Source organism: Taeniopygia guttata, chromosome 3 (assembly GCF_048771995.1).
Source record: "Taeniopygia guttata chromosome 3, bTaeGut7.mat, whole genome shotgun sequence".
In the NCBI taxonomy this organism is placed as follows: domain Eukaryota; kingdom Metazoa; phylum Chordata; class Aves; order Passeriformes; family Estrildidae; genus Taeniopygia; species Taeniopygia guttata.
In genome coordinates this window covers 32,447,772-32,453,771 of record NC_133027.1, presented here as the reverse complement: position 1 = coordinate 32,453,771, position 6,000 = coordinate 32,447,772, and the positions used below count along the sequence as shown (strand labels likewise).

The following is a 6,000-nucleotide window of genomic DNA, read 5'->3' as shown; positions in this document are numbered from 1 at the left end:
TCCCGTGGTTATTCTGCTTTCTTGCGTATGATGTTATTGCTACATCTCTGAACAAATTTTTTTTTTTTTTTTGTGGGAAGCTGGTGAAAATGGAACATGTAGTTTTGCAAGGTGATATTGTTATGGCATGAAACTTATAACTGGGTCATTATAGTGAATATGCAGAAATTTGTGAAACAAGTAGTGTTTGTAGGTGTATTTTTTTCTTCTACTGCCTTCTATGAATGAGGGGCATAATTCCTACACATGACGAAATTAGCCTCTTGTGTTTTCGTATATGATGTCAGAAACAACCCCAAATCTCAAAGTATGTGTATCCAAATTTCACCTTTTGTATGAACTTTGACAACCTAGCAAGCCATACTTCATAGTGTGAGAGTATTACAGAATTTAGGTGATCAGATTGCAGTATCTAATTCAGAAATTTTAGTTATTGGTCTGACAAAGTCCAGAAAAGGAGGAGACCTATCTTGCAGACCGGGAAATGTGTTGATCATCCAACATTTTGTGTAGCAAGTTATCCTCACTCTGGGTGATTCTGGGCTATGCTACAGACAGGAGTACTTAAGAAGAACAGACTGGCTCTGTGTCATAGAGCTTAGAGAATTCTGCTTTTGGAAAAGCTCAATTCCTGGGCCACGTGCCCAGAACTGTTTGTGCATTTTGCTTCAGATCGTCTCCGGATAAAACCCAGAAGCGCTGAAGAGAACATTGCCTGGAGCCGCAATTCTCCGCCTTTCCAGCAAAGCTCCTGAGTCATTACAACATGAAGTCAAGTCACTGTGGTTTTGACTGCCCATGGCTCCAGCACCAACAAGAGGTATGGAAAGTAAAAGTGTTCCAGTAGTTCAGACAAAATAGATCACAGATACAAAATATAAGTCTTGGAAGAAGATCAGCTCTCCATGATCTTTGAAAGGTGGAAATGTTTCATGGGTTTTTCAGCTGATCTCAGAGAGAAATGTGCTGTGAACACACCTCACATATGGGACAGCACAAGAGACACAATTTCATTAATGATTTTCTGTTCTGCAAATTCATTTTGGATAGGGAGTTTAAATCATTGCAAAAGGTGATAATAAATGCTAACTAGATAAGGCTAGAAACTAGAAGTCTTAAGGCTACTTCAAGTATGCAAGTGCTCTAATGAATAGACAGCCTTCCCTAAATTTCACTAGGTTCATTTAATGCTTACTGAAATTTTGACAGCTAAGAGTTATTTTATGTAGTTGCTGTGAATGTTTATTTTAGGTTTCAGAGGTGCCCCAATGGATGGGCATGCTCCTTTTTTTTTTTTTTTGTTAGTAATTTTTCTGATAAAATTCAGCCTAATTGAGGATGAATCCCATGTTGGTCTGATCTGTCAGAGAAATATTGGAGGAAATTAATACTTACTGTTTTTTACACTTTTTGATTTTCTTTATTGTCCCAAGATGAGTCTTTTAGCCCCATAAGAAGCTGACATTCAACTAAATACTTTTAATTCATATTTTCATGAAATTTCCCTTATTTTTAGGGAATTTTCCACAGTATATTAGAAAGGTGTCTGTTTACACTCAACTTCACAGTTTGCCCTTTAGAAGAGTTGTTGTCCTTTATTATTGATTAAGGGAATATTTCATATTGTCATAGGTTGACTATATTAAAAAACCAAAGTATTACTGAACATGAAAGCATAATTGAAAAAACCTCAGAGCGGAAAACCCGTAAAAGCATTTTTGAGTTGTTTCAAAAATCAATTAGATTTCAAGGAACATGTGTCTGATTCTGATTCTCAAAATTATTCTTTGAGAAATTAACTTACAAAAATTAATTATGCTATTGACATCTGTTCATATTTATCTAGAGTTTATGAGATAGACCAAGATTGTTGCCAGCTCTTGTGATTTTATTACATGTCTTATGAAGTTCTGTTGAGAGCTTTTCTTTAGCTCGCATGATCTCAAATGTATTCTTTCAAACCTAATGAAATCTTCTGCAACTATAGTGGTTCCTATTACTTTTTGCAGGACTTAAATGAAACCACTTTTAGCTATGGTAGAATAATTCCCTACAATCTTTGTCTTTACAGTAAGAATTTACTGATGAGAAGTATTAATGCTATCACCAGATTCTTAAGATCTTGTCAAATATGAGAAATATCTGCATCTGTGCTTAATGGACACTTTAGCAAATGGTTTAGGAAATAAATTAATTTAAATATCTATATTTAATAAGAAACTGTATTTTGGGTAATAGAATATATTTTGAAAGGAAGGATGAAGGCCACAGGGAAATGGTCTTTAAAGCCCCATGAATTTATGTGGAACTAATCCAAAAGCATCTTTGACATGATAACAGACATTGCAGATGCTCCCTTCCAGCTATTAAAATAAACTCTCTGGACTTCATTAGCACACATAATACAGTTGCAAAAAGATGAATATGGGCACTGAGCCAGAGTTTGAAAAGAAGTATCTTCAGGAGAATCCTCAAGGAGTTATGTAGTCTGGGGAAAAATTAGGCAGGGTAGAAATCACAGCGGAGTTCTTAAGCAGTTAGATCAGGGATTGATTTCTGCTGATATTCTCATTAGTGATGATGTTCTGGGTATCATTACCAATATGAAGAAAATCAAACTTCGTTGGTGAAATTTAGTGCACCTGGGTAAACCTGAATTGATGTAAAAGGAGTGGATGGAAATACATTAGTATAACATAAAACTCCCTAATTTGGATTTGGTTTTTTGTTGGTTTTGTCTTTTGTTAGTATCTTTTGTTGCTGATTTTGGATTTTTCTATTTAAACTAAGACCTATGGGGTGTGTTTGACCTGGAAGAGATCAAATTTTTTTTGGATAGGAAATCCAACCTGTGAGCTATGCAAAGTCAACCCTGCTGAATTTTTATTTATCAACCTCTTACTGCAGTTACTCAAAGTGTATTTAAACCTGGAAAGAATACTAGCCAAAGTCACAAAAACACCAGTATGGCAGGAACTCACTAAGAAAAATACCTTGTTTAAAGGTATCTGTTGCAATAATCTTAAAAAAAAATCAGTATGACTTTTTACTTTTGTAGGTCTCTAAAAGAAAGTATGAGGGAGTGTACTTCAAGATAAATTCTTTCTTAAGAAGAAAAAAGAAGAGAAGTTGGCAGCCAGCACAAAACTATATAAACCTGAATCAATTGTCTTCATGTTGTCAACATTAATTGAAATCAGTCATAGTACTGTAAACAAAAAGCACAAATGCAACATACATTTCACAAAAATGCCTATAAGTAGGCCATATTTTATAGAACACTTCCATACAATCACAATAGCTTAATTGTCTTTCTGTTTACTTCCTGCTATTTCACAATGCTGTTCCACTTGGCACAGATGTTTTCTGCTAGCAGCAAACTGTAATTTATCCCAGCACAAAAAAATCTCCAAGAAACAACCTAAAGTTTCCCTTTAAATTTTCTGGATGTTGACAAGTCAAAGATATAAGAAAGAGGAGCAGCTGTGCCAATATTTTGTTAATTAATGCTTCTGTTCTGCTGTATACTAAAGCATAAGAGTTAAGTATGTGCCTTAAATACAGTAAAGCTTTGCAAAGTGATACTCTGCTGGTCTTTTTATTTACTGACTTTTATTTACTTTAATGCAAAGATCATGCCATAAAATTTTAGGAATTCCTAGAGAGTATTCTCATCACTGAGTACTTCTCTATTTCCACTTTGTGCCTCTGCTTCTTATTTATTTCTGCAGAACTACATGGTTTCTACAAGGGAGATGGAGAGACTCCTCTAGCTGTTCTACAGAATTTTCTGATGAACTGTCCCTTTACTTAGAAATAAATGCAATATTATACTTTTACATATATTTTCCTGCAGGAAACAATCAGCGGATCAGGCCCAGCCAGCCTGGGTTTAGGAAAGGCAGGTCCTGCATGACCAACCTGATCTCTTTGTATGACCAGGTGACCCACCTGGTAGATGAGAGAAAGGCTGTGGATGTAGTGTACCTGGTCTTTGATACCTTGTCATTCTCCTGGGGAAGCTGATAGCCCACAGCCTGGACAAGTGCACTCTTTGCTGGGTAAAAAACTGTCAGAGTGTTGGTGAAGGGCATCACATCTAGCTGGTCACTAGTAGGGTTCCCCAGGGCTCAGTACTGGGGCCAGTCCTGTTAAGTGTCTTTACTGATGCTCTGGATGAGGAGATTAAGTGCACCCTCAATAAATTAATGTGTGACAACAAGTTGGGTGGGAGTGTTGATGGGCAGGAGGGCAGGAAGGCTCTGCAGAGGGATCTGGACAGGCTGGATCCATTGGCTAAGGCAAATTCTATGAGGTTCAATAAAGCCAGGTGCTAGGACCTGAATTTTGGCCACAACAACTCCCTGCAGTACTACAGGCTGAGGGCAGAGTGATTGGAAAGCTGCCTGATGGAAAAGCACCCGGGGGTGCTGTTTGGCAGCAGCTGAACATGAGCCACTGTGTGCCCAGGTGGACAAGAAGGTCAATGGCATCCTGGCCTGTACCAGCAATAGTGTGGCCAGCAGGACCAGGGAAGTGATTGTCCACCTGTGCTTGGCACTGGTGAGGCCACACCTTGAGTCTTATGTCCAGTTCTTGGCCCCTCACTACAATAAGGACATTGAGGTGCTGGAGTGAGTCCAGAGAAGGGCAGTGGAGCTGATGAAAGGTCTGTGGGGAGCATTTGAGAGAGCTGGGGCTGTTTAGCCTGGAGTGTGGGGAGAAACCTTATCCCTCTCTACAACTACCTGGAAGGATGTTATTGCCAGGTGGGGGTTGGCCTGTAGTGTCAGAATAAGAGGACATGGCTCCAAGCTGTGACAAGGGAGGTTCAGATTTGACATAAGGAAGAGTTTCTTCACTGAAAGTGTAGTTAAGCATTGGAACAGACTGCCCAAGGAAGTTTTGGAATCACCATCCCTGGAGGTGTTCAAGAAACAACTGGACATGGCACTTAGGGTTATGTTTTATTAGGCATGGTGATGTTCAGTCAAAGGCTGGACTCAATGAACTTGCAGATCTTTTCCAACCTTAATGATTCTATGAGAGGGGCTTAAGACAATTCCTGGTTCTTGGGTTTCAGCCACTGGAGAATTCCTCAGTCTGAAATGTAGGGTCTGGAGTTAATAATCACTTGAATTTATATTCAAACTGTATACTTATTTTAAGGTGCAGAGTTCCCCAAGTGCTTTATCAGCCTCTCTTTTCTGGTATCCAGCATGTGTGCCTATCACAGCTATCTTGAGCCTTGTGCTTGGAACCAGAGAATTTGCATGGAAAGTTACAGAGGTACCACTTTAGAATGTGCTGTCTTGTTTTTCTGTCATTATAAAGCAGGCTGAGTTTCAGAATTCTCCATCTGGTCTGTAAAGTTGAATCAAGAGAAGGATTTTCATTTTTGTGTGCTAGCTATCACCTGTGGGATTCCCCCACCTGCATTAACCCTTCCAGTAATTCCACTTTTGCTCTCTCTTGTGGAAATTGCTTGGCAGTCATCTCTATTTACAGTTTCTTCTGGAACAATTCTCACTTTTCTGACATTTCCTCAGTTTTGCTCATGCTGCTCAAGGCCAATAAAATAAACCTGTAGCCAACTCCAGGTTTCTTTGCACTCCTGTGTGGTTCATCTTATTATGAATCCCTTATCATGTTAAGTTGTGAGCAGTGGAAGGAGTCATTAGTTGTTTTAAAATTTCCTTTCTTTTCTGAATCTTTCAGGACCAGACCCATATGCTGGGAAAACCTCTGGTTGCACTTTTATGGTCTGCTGAATATCATATGTCTCTTCAATATTCTTATCATGGTTTGGTCCACAGCCAGGTTCTGAATGTCCAGTCATTTATATTGTTTGCTATCAGATGCTGGTAAAGCCCTACTTTCAATAGGATAAACATCTTGGACTTTTGGTCTCCCAGGCCATAAACTTTCAGGTGAAAATTTCAATATTGTGTTTCATCATGAAGCAGGCTCTTGCTGTAAGCTGAGCTTTTGATTATGGTT

The 6,000-nt window shown here is 38.6% G+C and overlaps 1 long non-coding RNA gene across 2 annotated transcripts in view; it reads left to right on the top strand.

Annotated features, from left to right (window-relative positions):
- The first annotated feature begins 666 nt into the window (after positions 1–666).
- The window catches only part of LOC140683577 (uncharacterized), a 66,150-nt gene continuing 60,816 nt past the window's right edge, over positions 667–6,000 (top strand). For both annotated transcript variants that reach the window (XR_012054745.1, XR_012054746.1), the window contains exon 1: positions 667–820. This is a non-coding gene — a long non-coding RNA (uncharacterized lncRNA). The remainder of the gene's footprint in view (positions 821–6,000) is intronic.